This window comes from Perissodus microlepis, chromosome 14, assembly GCF_051167445.1.
Source record: "Perissodus microlepis isolate ML-2025 ecotype Zambia chromosome 14, ASM5116744v1, whole genome shotgun sequence".
Taxonomy (NCBI): Eukaryota; Metazoa; Chordata; class Actinopteri; order Cichliformes; family Cichlidae; genus Perissodus; species Perissodus microlepis.
The window spans coordinates 4,207,100-4,224,103 of NC_140474.1; the positions used below are offsets into that span (position 1 = coordinate 4,207,100).

General features: G+C 46.3%; 12 non-coding genes and 2 pseudogenes across 12 annotated transcripts; all 14 read left to right on the forward strand.

Annotated features, from left to right (window-relative positions):
• Nucleotides 1-2,963: 2,963 nt before the first annotated feature.
• On the forward strand, nt 2,964-3,159 carry LOC146372915 (U2 spliceosomal RNA). Its single transcript, XR_014802595.1, has one exon. It is a non-coding gene; the product is annotated as a U2 spliceosomal RNA (small nuclear RNA).
• Nucleotides 3,160-3,423: 264 nt separating this feature from the next.
• LOC146372916 (U5 spliceosomal RNA) lies at nt 3,424-3,536 on the forward strand. The gene has a single exon (XR_014802391.1). It is a non-coding gene; the product is annotated as a U5 spliceosomal RNA (small nuclear RNA).
• A 194-nt stretch (nt 3,537-3,730) lies between these two features.
• LOC146372917 (U2 spliceosomal RNA) lies at nt 3,731-3,921 on the forward strand. The gene has a single exon (XR_014802458.1). It is a non-coding gene; the product is annotated as a U2 spliceosomal RNA (small nuclear RNA).
• Nucleotides 3,922-4,169: 248 nt separating this feature from the next.
• On the forward strand, nt 4,170-4,282 carry LOC146372918 (U5 spliceosomal RNA). The gene has a single exon (XR_014802572.1). It is a non-coding gene; the product is annotated as a U5 spliceosomal RNA (small nuclear RNA).
• A 194-nt stretch (nt 4,283-4,476) lies between these two features.
• Nucleotides 4,477-4,667, forward strand: LOC146372919 (U2 spliceosomal RNA). The gene has a single exon (XR_014802459.1). It is a non-coding gene; the product is annotated as a U2 spliceosomal RNA (small nuclear RNA).
• Nucleotides 4,668-4,915: 248 nt separating this feature from the next.
• On the forward strand, nt 4,916-5,028 carry LOC146372920 (U5 spliceosomal RNA). Its single transcript, XR_014802583.1, has one exon. It is a non-coding gene; the product is annotated as a U5 spliceosomal RNA (small nuclear RNA).
• A 194-nt stretch (nt 5,029-5,222) lies between these two features.
• LOC146372921 (U2 spliceosomal RNA) lies at nt 5,223-5,413 on the forward strand. The gene has a single exon (XR_014802523.1). It is a non-coding gene; the product is annotated as a U2 spliceosomal RNA (small nuclear RNA).
• A 248-nt stretch (nt 5,414-5,661) lies between these two features.
• Nucleotides 5,662-5,774, forward strand: LOC146372922 (U5 spliceosomal RNA). The gene has a single exon (XR_014802592.1). It is a non-coding gene; the product is annotated as a U5 spliceosomal RNA (small nuclear RNA).
• Nucleotides 5,775-5,968: 194 nt separating this feature from the next.
• On the forward strand, nt 5,969-6,159 carry LOC146372923 (U2 spliceosomal RNA). The gene has a single exon (XR_014802461.1). It is a non-coding gene; the product is annotated as a U2 spliceosomal RNA (small nuclear RNA).
• Nucleotides 6,160-6,407: 248 nt separating this feature from the next.
• Nucleotides 6,408-6,520, forward strand: LOC146372924 (U5 spliceosomal RNA). Its single transcript, XR_014802392.1, has one exon. It is a non-coding gene; the product is annotated as a U5 spliceosomal RNA (small nuclear RNA).
• A 231-nt stretch (nt 6,521-6,751) lies between these two features.
• Nucleotides 6,752-6,855, forward strand: LOC146372925 (U2 spliceosomal RNA; annotated as a pseudogene).
• Nucleotides 6,856-11,907: 5,052 nt separating this feature from the next.
• LOC146372926 (U2 spliceosomal RNA) lies at nt 11,908-12,097 on the forward strand. The gene has a single exon (XR_014802594.1). It is a non-coding gene; the product is annotated as a U2 spliceosomal RNA (small nuclear RNA).
• Nucleotides 12,098-12,345: 248 nt separating this feature from the next.
• LOC146372927 (U5 spliceosomal RNA) lies at nt 12,346-12,458 on the forward strand. Its single transcript, XR_014802399.1, has one exon. It is a non-coding gene; the product is annotated as a U5 spliceosomal RNA (small nuclear RNA).
• Nucleotides 12,459-12,652: 194 nt separating this feature from the next.
• On the forward strand, nt 12,653-12,775 carry LOC146372928 (U2 spliceosomal RNA; annotated as a pseudogene).
• The last annotated feature ends 4,229 nt before the right edge of the window (nt 12,776-17,004 follow it).

Here is a 17,004-nt window from a genome sequence, read left to right on the forward strand (position 1 = left end):
CTGACAGAACATGAGTATAGGGAAAGATTTAGAGGAACTTTTGGAAATTGGGTGGATCTGAAAGGTTTGTACGAAAACAGAGGGAGGTGGTGGGAAGAAACAAAAAAGAAAATAAAAATTTTTTCAATTGCTTATAGTACACAGAGAGCGCAGGCTTCTAAAGAGGGTTTTAACAATCTTCAGGAAAAGATTGCAGGGATAGAAGCTCAGAGGAATAAGGAAAAAAATTGGGAAGAGAGCGAGGAACTGAATATATTATTAAAGGAACAGGAGGCTTTGTTTCAGGAGAGGGCGAAAACAAGAATGTTTAAATTTATGCAGGAGGAGTATATGCAACAGGAGAAGTGCTCGGCCTATTTTTTTGCTCAAATGAAAAAGAGAGAGGAAAAAGGGGCAATTATGGAACTGAAAAGGGAAGGGAAATCGGTTACTGGACGGGATAATATTTTGAAGATGGTAGAGGAGTACTACAGTTCATTGTTTGGTGTGGAAGAAGTAGATAGAGGGGCTCAAGAAATGGTTTTAGGTTTTCTGAAAGAGAGGTTACCAGAGGACGCAAGGAAGCTTCTGGAAAGGAGCATAACAAACCACGAACTATACGAGGCGATAAAGACAATGAAGAATAACAAGGTACCTGGGATAGATGGACTCACAAAGGAGTTTTACATCACCTTTTGGGATCTCATCGGAGACCACTTGTTGGAGGTATTTGATGAAATGTGTGAAACGGGTAGAATGCCAAAGAGTATGAGGACGGGTGTGATAAGTTTACTACATAAGAAAGGCTCACCTGCTGCGCTTTCAAATTATAGGCCTCTTTCAATGGTCTGTGTGGACTACAAAATTTTGAGTCGAACTCTAGCAAGACGCCTGGCCCGAGTCTTGCCTGCTATTATTAATGCAGACCAGACATGTGGGGTAAAGGGCAGGCAGATTGGTTGGAACTTACAACTACATAGAGATGTGCTTACATATATCGAAGAGAGGAACTTGACAACAATATGCGTAACACTTGATCAGGAAAAAGCTTTTGATAGGGTCAATCATGATTTCTTATGGAGGGTGATGAGAACTTTTGATATAGGAGAAAAAATTTTGAATTGGATAAGTATGATGTATACTGACATAATCTGCAAGATAAAGATAAATGGACACTTAACAGAGGAAGTACAACAAACGAGAGGGCTACGGCAGGGTTGCCCCCTGTCCGCCCTACTCTATGTTATATATGTAGAACCTTTAGCATGTGCAATAAGAGGAAACGAGAAAATTAGAGGAGTGCCCTTGCCAGGGGGGGAGGTGTTGAAGATCTCCCAGTACGCTGACGACATAGTTCTTTACTTGGAAGATGATGGAAGTGTGAGGGAGATGATGCGAACAATACAGACCTTTGAGAGCGCTGCGGGGTCAAAGGTCAATAAGGAGAAATCAAAATATAAATTTTTGGGACGATGGGCAGGTAGGAGAGAGACGCTTTGCGGGCTTTCTTTGTGTGAAGGGCCCATGAGGGTCCTGGGCATTGATTTTGGAAATCCAGGGGGGGATGCAAATTATAACTGGGATTTGAAGATAGCGAAGATCTCAAAGAAATTGGGGATGTGGTCTAAAAGAAAGCTTACTATAACTGGCAAAGTACTGGCCGTAAAAGCTGACATTTTACCTGCCCTATTGCATTTGGCATATGTTTTCCCAATACCACAGACTTACAGGAAGAAATTAACACAGGGAATTTCCAAATTAATTTGGGGGGGGGGGGGGTATGAATATGTAAAAAGAACAATTATGTATCAGACAATACCAAAAGGTGGGAGGGATGTCCCATACATCCCCTTGAAATTGGACGTGATGTATTACAGCAATATATGTAACTTACTGAATAGGTCCAATGTACATAAATGCCAAGTCTTGATCCGCTTTTGGTTATCCGGTCCCATGAGATAATTGATCGAGTGGGATAACAGGGTGCCAAGGGCGGAAAGCAGACCAGACTATTTTTCAAGGATGATTAAATGGCGGGAGAAGCATCAGGAATATAAGGATAAAGACCTCATGTTGAATCATAAAAAATTGTATAGAGCCATGGTGCAGAAAATACACACCCAAAATACATGGGTGCAGGAGGAGGTATGGATACGAGCTCAGGAGAAGGGACTGAGCAACGGCTGCAGGGATTTTAACTGGCTGCTGCTGCATAAAAAAATACCGGTAAGATCAATAATGCATGCACATAGATTATGTGATAATAAGAACTGTCCGAGAAGCACATGTCAAACAGAAGAAACAATAGAGCATGTAATGTGGGGATGCCCCTTTGCGGGGGAAGTGTGGGGTGAAATGCAGAAGCAGTATGTTTGTTTAAAAGGGATTTCGTATGATGAAGTAATGTTCCTTACGGGATGGGAGAAGGGAAGTAACCGAAAGGGAAAGTCTTTGTTATTAGTGTCCTTGGTAAAACTATATTTGTGGAAGGCCCGGCAAGGGTATATTTTGGGGTCATACAAATGGACAGCCAAGAGTGTATGTAGATTGGTAGAGAAGGAAATAGAAAAAGTGCGGCTGCTGGAGAAATTGAAATGGGGGTGGGATACAATCAAAGATAGATGGAAAGACATTCCTTAGAAGCCACTTAATTTAGAGGCCTAAGAAGGAAAGTTTTTTTTGTTTTGCCTTGTTCGTTACGTTGAGAGCAACACATGGTAAGACTAGTATTGAGTTGAGAAAAGGATTGGAAAATAAGGTAACGGAGTTTTTATGCCAATTTAGAAGATGTGATGTAACTTTGGTATGACTGTGCAATTGAACGTGTGGTTTTCCTCTTTATGACTTGTTATTTTGCTATTAAGATGCCACAGTACTCGTAGAAAAGACGTCTGAACATTTTGATCAATGGAGAGAGAAAATGTCTCGTTTTGTTTAGAATGGGTTTATTCTTTGGGATGTTTTACAATGTACATGTACGTGATATTCTGTTTTTTGAAAATAAAAAAAGGAAAAAAAAAAAAAAAATCTGTTCTTATCAGTTTAATATCTGATACGCCCCCGATTCGGGGGCAACGTATTAAACGCATTTTTAGAACAGGGAGCCGAATAAGGGGCTCGCTCCGTTCGCTCCACGCATCGACCCGGTATTGCAGCGCCTCCGGGAACGGTGCCCCCTTTGCTGACTTTGTGCAAAAGCAAGAAAGCCAAACAAAGTAAGGTCTGCCAAGCCAAGAGCCAGAAAGCAGCCAGAAAGCAGCCTGAAGCCGCGAACGTGCTCCTCTCCAGTCACCCCTCTCCTGTCAAAGTGGAACTCTGGAGTGGAGTGGAGCGGAGCAGGCGGGGCCTGAGATCTGCCCCTTCAGCCAAGCAAACAGGGCCTACCGTGACGCCGGAAGCCGGGACGAGGAGTCACTGCGGCTTCCTGCGAGGCCAAAGAAACACACACTCTGGCTTCTCTTCAAAACGTACAAGTCTTTCGCCTTTTACTAAAGACTTCCGTGGAGAGTCAGGCTAAGGAGTTGCACCTATTTTTGGCAGGGTCTGCCGTCTGGCTGGGCCCTCTCCTCGTTGTTCAAAAGAAGAAATAGAAGAAAGCGCGCAGTTCCAGGGAGCTCCGCAGGCCTCTGAGGTACTGTGGGTGGGCGGAGATTTGAAGCGGTTCCCTCCCTGTGAGCCAAGTGAAAGAGCGCACCGTCACAAGCGAGAAGTGTCCCGAGAAGGCGGCTCACCCAGGAACCTGCAGGAGGCCATCGCTTCTCGGCCTTTTGGCTAAGATCAAGTGTAGTATCTGTTCTTATCAGTTTAATATCTGATACGCCCCCGATTCGGGGGCAACGTATTAAACGCATTTTTAGAACAGGGAGCCGAATAAGGGGCTCGCTCCGTTCGCTCCACGCATCGACCCGGTATTGCAGCGCCTCCGGGAACGGTGCCCCCTTTGCTGACTTTGTGCAAAAGCAAGAAAGCCAAACAAAGTAAGGTCTGCCAAGCCAAGAGCCAGAAAGCAGCCTGAAGCCGCGAACGTGCTCCTCTCCAGTCACCCCTCTCCTGTCAAAGTGGAACTCTGGAGCGGAGCGGAGCAGGCGGGGCCTGAGATCTGCCCCTTCAGCCAAGCAAACAGGGCCTACCGTGACGCCGGAAGCCGGGACGAGGAGTCACTGCGGCTTCCTGCGAGGCCAAAGAAACACACACTCTGGCTTCTCTTCAAAACGTACAAGTCTTTCGCCTTTTACTAAAGACTTCCGTGGAGAGTGAGGCTAAGGAGTTGCACCTATTTTTGGCAGGGTCTGCCGTCTGGCTGGGCCCTCTCCTCGTTGTTCAAAAGAAGAAATAGACGAAAGCGCGCAGTTCCAGGGAGCTCCGCAGGCCTCTGAGGTACTGTGGGTGGGCGGAGATTTGAAGCGGTTCCCTCCCTGTGAGCCAAGTGAAAGAGCGCACCGTCACAAGCGAGAAGTGTCCCGAGAAGGCGGCTCAGCCAGGAACCTGCAGGAGGCCATCGCTTCTCGGCCTTTTGGCTAAGATCAAGTGTAGTATCTGTTCTTATCAGTTTAATATCTGATACGCCCCCGATTCGGGGGCAACGTATTAAACGCATTTTTAGAACAGGGAGCCGAATAAGGGGCTCGCTCCGTTCGCTCCACGCATCGACCCGGTATTGCAGCGCCTCCGGGAACGGTGCCCCCTTTGCTGACTTTGTGCAAAAGCAAGAAAGCCAAACAAAGTAAGGTCTGCCAAGCCAAGAGCCAGAAAGCAGCCTGAAGCCGCGAACGTGCTCCTCTCCAGTCACCCCTCTCCTGTCAAAGTGGAACGCTGGAGCGGAGCGGAGCAGGCGGGGCCTGAGATCTGCCCCTTCAGCCAAGCAAACAGGGCCTACCGTGACGCCGGAAGCCGGGACGAGGAGTCACTGCGGCTTCCTGCGAGGCCAAAGAAACACACACTCTGGCTTCTCTTCAAAACGTACAAGTCTTTCGCCTTTTACTAAAGACTTCCGTGGAGAGTGAGGCTAAGGAGTTGCACCTATTTTTGGCAGGGTCTGCCGTCTGGCTGGGCCCTCTCCTCGTTGTTCAAAAGAAGAAATAGACGAAAGCGCGCAGTTCCAGGGAGCTCCGCAGGCCTCTGAGGTACTGTGGGTGGGCGGAGATTTGAAGCGGTTCCCTCCCTGTGAGCCAAGTGAAAGAGCGCACCGTCACAAGCGAGAAGTGTCCCGAGAAGGCGGCTCAGCCAGGAACCTGCAGGAGGCCATCGCTTCTCGGCCTTTTGGCTAAGATCAAGTGTAGTATCTGTTCTTATCAGTTTAATATCTGATACGCCCCCGATTCGGGGGCAACGTATTAAACGCATTTTTAGAACAGGGAGCCGAATAAGGGGCTCGCTCCGCTCGCTCCACGCATCGACCCGGTATTGCAGCGCCTCCGGGAACGGTGCCCCCTTTGCTGACTTTGTGCAAAAGCAAGAAAGCCAAACAAAGCAAGGTCTGCCAAGCCAAGAGCCAGAAAGCAGCCTGAAGCCGCGAACGTGCTCCTCTCCAGTCACCCCTCTCCTGTCAAAGTGGAACTCTGGAGCGGAGCGGAGCAGGCGGGGCCTGAGATCTGCCCCTTCAGCCAAGCAAACAGGGCCTACCGTGACGCCGGAAGCCGGGACGAGGAGTCACTGCGGCTTCCTGCGAGGCCAAAGAAACACACACTCTGGCTTCTCTTCAAAACGTACAAGTCTTTCGCCTTTTACTAAAGACTTCCGTGGAGAGTGAGGCTAAGGAGTTGCACCTATTTTTGGCAGGGTCTGCCGTCTGGCTGGGCCCTCTCCTCGTTGTTCAAAAGAAGAAATAGAAGAAAGCGCGCAGTTCCAGGGAGCTCCGCAGGCCTCTGAGGTACTGTGGGTGGGCGGAGATTTGAAGCGGTTCCCTCCCTGTGAGCCAAGTGAAAGAGCGCACCGTCACAAGCGAGAAGTGTCCCGAGAAGGCGGCTCAGCCAGGAACCTGCTGGAGGCCATCGCTTCTCGGCCTTTTGGCTAAGATCAAGTGTAGTATCTGTTCTTATCAGTTTAATATCTGATACGCCCCCGATTCGGGGGCAACGTATTAAACGCATTTTTAGAACAGGGAGCCGAATAAGGGGCTCGCTCCGTTCGCTCCACGCATCGACCCGGTATTGCAGCGCCTCCGGGAACGGTGCCCCCTTTGCTGACTTTGTGCAAAAGCAAGAAAGCCAAACAAAGTAAGGTCTGCCAAGCCAAGAGCCAGAAAGCAGCCTGAAGCCGCGAACGTGCTCCTCTCCAGTCACCCCTCTCCTGTCAAAGTGGAACTCTGGAGCGGAGCGGAGCAGGCGGGGCCTGAGATCTGCCCCTTCAGCCAAGCAAACAGGGCCTACCGTGACGCCGGAAGCCGGGACGAGGAGTCACTGCGGCTTCCTGCGAGGCCAAAGAAACACACACTCTGGCTTCTCTTCAAAACGTACAAGTCTTTCGCCTTTTACTAAAGACTTCCGTGGAGAGTCAGGCTAAGGAGTTGCACCTATTTTTGGCAGGGTCTGCCGTCTGGCTGGGCCCTCTCCTCGTTGTTCAAAAGAAGAAATAGAAGAAAGCGCGCAGTTCCAGGGAGCTCCGCAGCCCTCTGAGGTACTGTGGGTGGGCGGAGATTTGAAGCGGTTCCCTCCCTGTGAGACAAGTGAAAGAGCGCACCGTCACAAGCGAGAAGTGTCCCGAGAAGGCGGCTCAGCCAGGAACCTGCAGGAGGCCATCGCTTCTCGGCCCTTTGGCTAAGATCAAGTGTAGTATCGCTTCTCGGCCTTTTGGCTAAGATCAAGTGTAGTATCTGTTCTTATCGAGAAGCAATATGGCGACTGCGTCGGCCAGTTATGGAGAAGAGACGGACAGAAAGAGTGGAATGAAGAATACATTACGTTTTGATCTGATCGACAAAGACGCTGCTTTCCAGGATCGGATAACTTTTGGGAGAAGAATCCTCTTTGATGCTCTCAACATACAGCCAGAAGAGATCTATTGCCTACAACAGAGCACAGCTAAGAAATATTATGACGTGACACTAACTACCACAGAGAGAGCGGAGGACGCGAGACGGAAAGCCAACACAGCGGTAAGCGAAGACCTAAAAAGATACGCGGTGACCCCACTGTACAGAAGTGATTACAGAATCTTAACTGTACACATGTACAATCCGTGGGTATCGGAAGAGACGATAAGGTGCTTCCTGGAAAGGCACGTCAAAGTGTTTCCAGGGGTAAGAATGATAAAAGATGGATTAAGTATATGGACAGGCAAGAGACAATTCCGGATAAAATTACAAGAAGACTTAAACAGCGAGGACGGTTTCCGACACCCGCCTGCGGTTTTCTCTATCGGTGCCGATAGAGGATTCCTTATTTATGCGGGCCAACCCTTGAGTTGTAGGAAATGTGGTGGCAAAGGACATGACGTTGAGCACTGCGACCAGGTGAGGTGCCGAAGCTGTAATGGCATGGGCCACAGTACAAGAGATTGCACAGAACCAAAGAGGTGCCACTTATGCGGGTCTGAAGAACACATGGCACGAGATTGCATGAAGCCCAGACCCTATGCGGCGGTAGTAAAGGGTTTTCTGGGGCAAGAAAAGGATAGCAGGAATGAAGCTGCGAGAGCACCTGTGGTGGATTTGGAATCACGGACAGGTGAAGAGAATAAGACTGATGAGACAGAGGAGGAGGTAGAGAAGAGGACGAAGGGCCCCCTACTGGAGGCTGAGGGGAGCAACGTGGATGGAGGGAAAGGAAAGGGTGAGGACATAGAGTCCGCAGAGCAGCCGTGGAAAGTGGTTAAGAGAACAGGGAGGAAGACTGCAAAAAGAAGGAGGAGATGGGACTCGACCACTACCCCGGAGGGGGGAGATGGGAAAGAGGTAGGTGCGGAGCCTTCGACCAGCGAGGCGGAAGGGCACGCACCGAAAGGGACCCAAACTGAGTGCATGCACACTCCTTTGAGCGCTACGATGAGCGAAAACGAAACGGAAGATGGAAGTGAGACCGAAGGTGTTTTGGATAAATTTACAATACAATCATTATTTTCCCAAGAAAGCTTGGGGATGCAGTCTACACCATGAACGGCAAAGCAGAAGGAAAGAAGGGCTGTGCTCACTCTTACTTTGTGGCGCAAGCTCCTCTGGCCCCGCGGGGTGCTATATCCTGTGAACTTATGCCACTGTTTGGGTCAGCGAGTAAGTTTTTGGAAACTGGTCTTTCCTTGATCCTCTTATAAGCCGAATGGGTGAAATTAAAATAATGTCTATAAATGTTAGAGGATTGAGGAATTTCTGGAAAAGGAGAGCGGTATATGAATTTTTGACAGTGTGTGATTTCGATATATGCATGGTTCAGGAAGCACACTTAAGAGATGAAGGCGACGTACTCCTTTTCACCGAGGAGTGGGGAGGAGGTGAAGCAGTATGGAGCGTGGGGAGTGTATACGGATCAGGGGTGGGAGTCCTGTGCGGGAGGAAAAGTATCAAAATTATAGACACCTTTTCTGTAATTCAAGGCAGAGTATTGGTGGTGGACATCAAGAAAGCTGGACTTCACTGTCGCGCGGTCAATATTTATGCACATGCAGAACCACGGGCCCGCAGAGAACTATTCGCTGGGCTGGACATTTGCTTTATGACAAGTAAGGTGACCATTGTGGGAGGAGACTTAAACTGCTCACTTGATAAGGATGGTGGATCGCCTTTGCTTAGAGATTTTATGACTAAGTATAGACTGGTGGATACGATGGGAAAGATATTAGGCAAACGGGTTGGTCACACATGGGAAAATAGTCGGGGAATGAAGAGCAGATTGGATTATATATTGGTAGGAGATAAGGAAAAGGTAACAGGAGGGGGGACAATTTCTGCCCCCTTCACAGATCACAAAGCAATTTGGGCAACGGTAAGTTTTGGAGAAGCAACTTTTGGTAAGGCTTATTGGAAATTGAACAATGATATTCTGACAGAACATGAGTATAGGGAAAGATTTAGAGGAATTTTCGGAAATTGGGTGGATTTGAAAGGTTTGTACGAAAACAGAGGGAGGTGGTGGGAAGAAACGAAAAAGAAAATAAAATTTTTTTCAATTGCTTATAGTACACAGAGAGCGCAGGCTTCTAAAGAGGGTTTTAAGAAGCTTCAGGAAAAGATTGCAGGGATAGAAGCTCAGAGGAATAAGGAAAAAAATTGGGAAGAGAGCGAGGAACTGAATATATTATTAAAGGAACAGGAGGTCTTGTTTCAGGAGAGGGCGAAAACAAGAATGTTTAAATTTATGCAGGAGGAGTATATGCAACAGGAGAAGTGCTCGGCCCCTTTTTTTTGCTCAAATGAAAAAGAGAGAGGAAAAAGGGGCAATTATGGAACTGGAAAGGGAAGGGAAATCGGTTACTGGACGGGACAATATTTTGAAGATGGTAGAGGAGTACTACAGTTCATTGTTTGGTGTGGAAGAAGTAGATAGAGGGGCTCAAGAAATGGTTTTGGGTTTTCTGAAAGAGAGGTTACCAGAGGACGCAAGGAAGCTTCTGGAAAGGAGCATAACAAACCACGAACTATACGAGGCGATAAAGACAATGAAGAATAACAAGGTACCTGGGATAGATGGACTCACAAAGGAGTTTTACATCACCTTTTGGGATCTCATCGGAGACCACTTGTTGGAGGTATTTGATGAAATGTGTGAAACGGGTGGAATGCCAAAGAGTATGAGGACGGGTGTGATAAGTTTACTACATAAGAAAGGTTCACCTGCTGCGCTTTCAAATTATAGGCCTCTTTCAATGGTCTGTGTGGACTACAAAATTTTGAGTCGAACTCTAGCAAGACGCCTGGCCCGAGTCTTGCCTGCTATTATTAATGCAGACCAGACATGTGGGGTAAAGGGCAGGCAGATTGGTTGGAACTTACAACTACATAGAGATGTGCTTACATATATCGAAGAGAGGAACTTGACAACAATATGCGTAACACTTGATCAGGAAAAAGCTTTTGATAGGGTCAATCATGATTTCTTATGGAGGGTGATGAGAACTTTTGATATAGGAGGAAAATTTTTGAATTGGATAAGTATGATGTATACTGACATAATCTGCAAGATAAAGATAAATGGACACTTAACAGAGGAAGTACAACAAACGAGAGGGCTACGGCAGGGCTGCCCCCTGTCCGCCCTACTCTATGTTATATATGTAGAACCTTTAGCATGTGCAATAAGAGGAAACGAGAAAATTAGAGGAGTGCCCTTGCCAGGGGGGGAGGTGTTGAAGATCTCCCAGTACGCTGACGACATAGTTCTTTACTTGGAAGATGATGGAAGTGTGAGGGAGATGATGCGAACAATACAGACCTTTGAGAGCGCTGCGGGGTCAAAGGTCAATAAGGAGAAATCAAAATATAAATTTTTGGGACGATGGGCAGGTAGGAGAGAGACGCTTTGCGGGCTTTCTTTGTGTGAAGGGCCCATGCGGGTCCTGGGCATTGATTTTGGAAATCCAGGGGGGGATGCAAATTATAACTGGGATTTGAAGATAGCGAAGATCTCAAAGAAATTGGGGATGTGGTCTAAAAGAAAGCTTACTATAACTGGCAAAGTACTGGCCGTAAAAGCTGACATTTTACCTGCCCTATTGCATTTGGCATATGTTTTCCCAATACCACAGACTTACAGGAAGAAATTAACACAGGGAATTTTCAAATTAATTTGGGGGGGGTATGAATATGTAAAAAGAACAATTATGTATCAGACAATACCAAAAGGTGGGAGGGATGTCCCTAACATCCCCTTGAAATTGGACGTGATGTATTACAGCAATATATGTAACTTATTGAATAGGCCCAATGTACATAAATGCCAAGTCTTGATCCGCTTTTGGTTATCCGGTCCCATGAGACAATTGATCGAGTGGGATAATAGGGTGCCAAGGGCGGAAAGCAGACCAGACTATTTTTCAAGGATGATTAAATGGCGGGAGAAGCATCAGGAATATAAGGATAAAGACCTCATGTTGAATCAAAAAAAATTGTATAGAGCCATGGTGCAGAAAATACACACCCAAAATATATGGGTGCAGGAGGAGGTATGGATACGAGCTCAGGAGAAGGGACTGAGCAACGGCTGCAGGGATTTTAACTGGCTGCTGCTGCATAAAAAAATACCGGTAAGATCAATAATGCATGCACATAGATTATGTGATAATAAGAACTGTCCGAGAAGCACATGTCAAACAGAAGAAACAATAGAGCATGTAATGTGGGGATGCCCCTTTGCGGGGGAAGTGTGGGGTGAAATGCAGAAGCAGTATGTTTGTTTAAAAGGGATTTCGTATGATGAAGTAATGTTCCTTACGGGATGGGAGAAGGGAAGTAACCGAAAGGGAAAGTCTTTGTTATTAGTGTCCTTGGTAAAACTATATTTGTGGAAGGCCCGGCAAGGGTATATTTTGGGGTCATACAAATGGACAGCCAAGAGTGTATGTAGATTGGTAGAGAAGGAAATAGAAAAAGTGCGGCTGCTGGAGAAATTGAAATGGGGGTGGGATACAATCAAAGATAGATGGAAAGACATTCCTTAGAAGCCACTTAATTTAGAGGCCTAAGAAGGAAAGTTTTTTTTGTTTTGCCTTGTTCGTTACGTTGAGAGCAACACATGGTAAGACTAGTATTGAGTTGAGAAAAGGATTGGAAAATAAGGTAATGGGGTTTTTATGCCAATTTAGAAGATGTGATGTAACTTTGGTATGACTGTGCAATTGAACGTGTGGTTTTCCTCTTTATGACTTGTTATTTTGCTATTAAGATGCCACAGTACTCGTAGAAAGGACGTCTGAACATTTTGATCAATGGAGAGAGAAAATGTCTCGTTTTGTTTAGAATGGGTTTATTCTTTGGGATGTTTTATAATGTACATGTACGTGATATTCTGTTTTTTGAAAATAAAAAAAGGAAAAAAAATCTGTTCTTATCAGTTTAATATCTGATACGCCCCCGATTCGGGGGCAACGTATTAAACGCATTTTTAGAACAGGGAGCCGAATAAGGGGCTCGCTCCGTTCGCTCCACGCATCGACCCGGTATTGCAGCGCCTCCGGGAACGGTGCCCCCTTTGCTGACTTTGTGCAAAAGCAAGAAAGCCAAACAAAGTAAGGTCTGCCAAGCCAAGAGCCAGAAAGCAGCCTGAAGCCGCGAACGTGCTCCTCTCCAGTCACCCCTCTCCTGTCAAAGTGGAACTCTGGAGCGGAGCGGAGCAGGCGGGGCCTGAGATCTGCCCCTTCAGCCAAGCAAACAGGGCCTACCGTGACGCCGGAAGCCGGGACGAGGAGTCACTGCGGCTTCCCGCGAGGCCAAAGAAACACACACTCTGGCTTCTCTTCAAAATGTACAAGTCTTTCGCCTTTTACTAAAGACTTCCGTGGAGAGTGAGGCTAAGGAGTTGCACCTATTTTTGGCAGGGTCTGCCGTCTGGCTGGGCCCTCTCCTCGTTGTTCAAAAGAAGAAATAGAAGAAAGCGCGCAGTTCCAGGGAGCTCTGCAGGCCTCTGAGGTACTGTGGGTGGGCGGAGATTTGAAGCGGCTCCTACCCTGTGAGCCAAGTGAAAGAGCGCACCGTCACAAGTGAGAAGTGTCCCGAGAAGGCGGCTCAGCCAGGAACCTGCAGAAAGCCATCGCTTCTCGGCCTTTTGGCTAAGATCAAGTGTAGTATCTGTTCTTATCAGAGGAGGTGGGAAGCAAAGAAAGATGGCGACGTCGTCGGCCAGTTATTCAGAGAGGGACGCATGGACTTTTGGAACAAGAAATACGCTGAGATTTGAACTCATGGAGAAAGACACACAACTTCACGACAGAATAACTTTTGGACGGAGAATTCTCTTCGAAGCCTTGAAGATACAGCCGGAGAAGATATTCTGCCTACAACAGAGCACCGCAAGTAAGCACTATGATGTGACATTCTGTACAGGAGAATACGCGGAAGAAGTGAGAAGGAAGAGCATTGTGGAAGAAGATAAAGAACTGCGGAGATATATGGTGACCCCTTTGTATCGCAATGATTACAGAATTTTAACGATACATATGTATAACCCATGGGTCACGGAAGAGACTATCAGGTACTTTCTAGGGAGATACCTTACTGTTCTCCCAGGAGTACGAAAGATAAAGGACGGTCTGGGCATATGGACCGGAAAGAGACAATTTCGCATCAAATTGAGTGCGGATATGAACAGTGAAGATGGATATTGCCACCCACCTGCAGTCTTTTCTATTGGAGCGGACAGAGGCTTCCTTGTTTACGCAGGGCAGCCCCAAGCATGTAGGAAATGTGGGAGTGTTGGACATAATGTGGAACAATGCGACCAGGTGAGGTGTAGGAGTTGCGGCAAGCTTGGACATATTACGAGGGACTGCAAGGAGCCCAGAAGATGTCACTTATGTGACTCGGATGCGCACATGGCGAGAGATTGTACTAAGCCACGGCCTTATTCAGCCGTGGTAAAGACTGGACTTATTGGGGAAGAACGTAGCGAAGAGGAAATAGACTCTGGTGTAGGAGCAAGGCCACAGGAGCCGGTACCAGCTGCTGGAAATCAGGCTAACGAGGACAAAGTGGAAAGTGTGGAGGAGGGGACGGAGCGACGTGAGGAGAAGGGAGAGAGGAGTCTTGAGCAAGATGGTGAGAAAGTACAGCAGGGGGAGGAACCCCAAAATTGTTGGGAAGTGGTCGGAAAACCACGGAGAAAGTCTGCTAAAAGGAGGAGAAAGGTGAGTCCAGCCGCTTTCTCTGAAGATGGTAAGCTAAGAGATCAGGATATTAGGGAGGAGGTTTTGGAGGAAGGTGGAAATGTGGAGGGGTATGTGTTGAGGGGAACACAGACTGAGTGCATGCATACCCCCCTAAGTGATGTGACAAGCGATGGAGATATGGAAGAGGAAGGCGAGAGCGAAGAAAAGTCAGAGGACTCTTTCATAAAAGACCTTTTGTTACACGTCAATATGGATAGTTAAAGAATCCAAGAGAGGAGGTAAAATATACCAAGAGACTCATTGTAATTTTTTTCTCTTTATTTATTTATTTATTTATTTTTTTGCCCTTAGTGCTCCACTTGCTTTTTGTTTATGGTATGGGGAAAATACGGATAATTACCCTGAATGTTAGGGGGCTAAAAAGTGCCCAAAAGAGAAAAATTGTTTACGAATTTTTATTGAGCTACAATTTCGATGTTTGTTTGGTCCAGGAAGCTCATCTGAGAGATGAGAGGGATGTTGCTTTGTTTACTGAGGAATGGAGGGGAGGGGAAGCTTCTTGGAGCATTGGGGGGGTACATGGGACTGGAGTTGGGGTGTTATGTGGGGATAAAGATATTCGGATAATTGAGAGCTTTACTGTAATACAAGGAAGGGTAATGGTGGTGGATATCGATAAAAATGGGACTCAATGCCGGATAATAAATGTATATGCACAGGTGGAGCACGGGCTACGTAAGGACCTTTTCCAAAAAATGGATACTTGTTTTTTGACTAGGAAAGATATTATTGTGGGAGGGGATTTTAATTGCTCTTTGGAAAGGGAAAAGTTTTCCCGCCCCTTTAGGACCTTCATTAAGAAATATGGATTAATTGACGTAATGGGGAAGTTACTGGGAAAGCAAGTGGGGTATACTTGGAAGAACACAAGGGGGGTGAAGAGTAGGTTAGATTACATTTTAGTAGAAAAAAAGTGCAAAATAATAGAGGGAAAAACAATACCGGCCCTCTTCACAGATCATCAAGCAGTTGATGTGGAGCTCGAGATAGTAGGGCCAGACTTTGGAAAAGGGTATTGGAAGTTTAACAACGACGTCCTCCCAGAGAAAGCCTATAGGGAAGGCTTCATGAAAATCTTCCCGATATGGGCCGAGATGAAAAGCTTATACAGTAACAACGTGGTTTGGTGGGAGGACATAAAGAAAAAAATCAAAAAGTTTACGGTCGAATATTGTACAGAGAGGGCAAAAGTCCGAAAGAAAGAGTTCGACACAATACAAAAAGAAATAGAAAAAATCTATGTTATGGAAAATAGGGGAAGGGAAATTAAAAAGGAAGGGTACTTGGACAATTTAAAAATGAGACAGGAGGAATTACTTGAGAGGAAAGCGAGGGCCGTAATATATAAATTAAAACAGGAAGAGTATGAGGAGAATGAGAAATGCTCCTCATACTTTTTTAGCAAAATGAAGACTAGGGATAAGAGGGGGGTTATAACGGAACTGGAGAGGGATGGAAAGGTGATAAGGGGGAAAGATGATTTGTTAAGAACGGTGGAAGAATATTATGGAAAATTGTTTACAAAGGAGAGCTTGGATGAGGGGAAGGGGGAGGTTTTTATAAGATCGCTAAGGAGAAGGCTACCTGAAGAAGAAAATGGCAAGCTGGGGGGGGAATTGACAGTAGGGGAGGTGTATAATGTGGTAACGGCAATGAAGGCCAATAAGGTGCCCGGTATAGACGGCCTAACAAAAGAATTTTACGTGGCGTTTTGGGATATGGTGGGGATCCACCTTTTGGAGGTTTTTAAGGAAATCATGGAGGAAGGAGAGATGCCGGAAAGCATGAAAACGGGAGTGGTGACTATTCTGTTTAAGAAAGGAAACCCGAACCAACTAGACAATTACAGGCCACTAACTATGCTGTGCGTGGACTATAAAGTACTGAGTAAGGTTCTGGCGAATAGGCTAGCAGGAGTCATGTCACACATAGTGGAAATGGACCAAACTTGTGGGGTACAGGGGAGGCAAATCACATGGAACTTACATCTACACAGGGATGTACTCGCATATGTAAAGGAGAGAAACATTGCTGCAATATGTGTTAGCCTGGATCAGCAGAAAGCTTTCGATAGAGTAGACCACGCTTTTTTGTGGAAGGTTATGGAGGGGCTGGGTCTAGGAGGAGTCATTACAAAATGGGTAAAGGTTTTATATAAGGGCATAAATTCAAAAATCAAAATTAATGGGCATTTAACGGATAAAGTGCAACAAACAAGAGGATTGCGGCAAGGGTGCCCGCTCTCTGTGGTGCTGTTTGTTTTGTACGCAGAACCCCTGGCTTGTGCAATAAGGGGGAGCCACGCTGTTAAAGGGATAACGCTGCCCCGGGGCGAGAGCTTAAAAATATCACAATACGCGGATGATACAATATTATACTTGGCAGATGATGAAAGCTTAAGGGGAGTGATAGACCTTCTATATGATTATGAAAAAGCAACTGGATCGAGAATAAACAAGGAGAAGACTAGGTACAAATACCTTGGGAAGTGGGAGGGGAGGAAGGACAAGATCTGTGATTTTATGTTGTGTGAAGGCCCTATGGACGTATTAGGAATTTCTTTTGGGAATGGGGAGGGGGATGCATTGTGTAATTGGAAAAAGAAGATGACTGCAGTCGAAAAAAAACTGGGATTATGGAAGACAAGAAAACTTTCCGTTTCAGGGAAAGTGTTGGTTGTAAAGGCCGATGTATTGCAAAAGCTGCTACATTTGGCCTACGTCTTTCCGATGCCGCAGAAGTATAGAGCTCAACTAATGAGGGGAATATTTAATTTCATATGGGGGGGCTATGAATATGTGAAAAGGGCGCTAATGCATCAGGAAATAGCAGATGGAGGGAGGGATGTGCCAAACGTTCCTCTGAAGCTGGATGCAATATTTTATAGCAATGTATGTATACTCCTGAAAAAGACATATATACACAAATGCCAAATCCTGATATGGTTTTGGCTGTCCATACCATACCGGTTTCTAATAGGGTGGGATAATAAAGGCCCTAAAGCTGAGACTAGGCCGGAGTACTTCCAGCGAATGGTAAAGTGGGGGAGGAGATATACGGAATGTAAAGATGAGGATACAGTGATAAATCATAAGTTACTATATAGGAAACTGGTACAGAAACTCAATGTCAATCCAGTAATGGTGAGCTCTGAAGTGTGGGTACGGGCCCAGGACAAGAGTTTTAAGAACGGGCTTAAAGATTTTAATTGGTTGC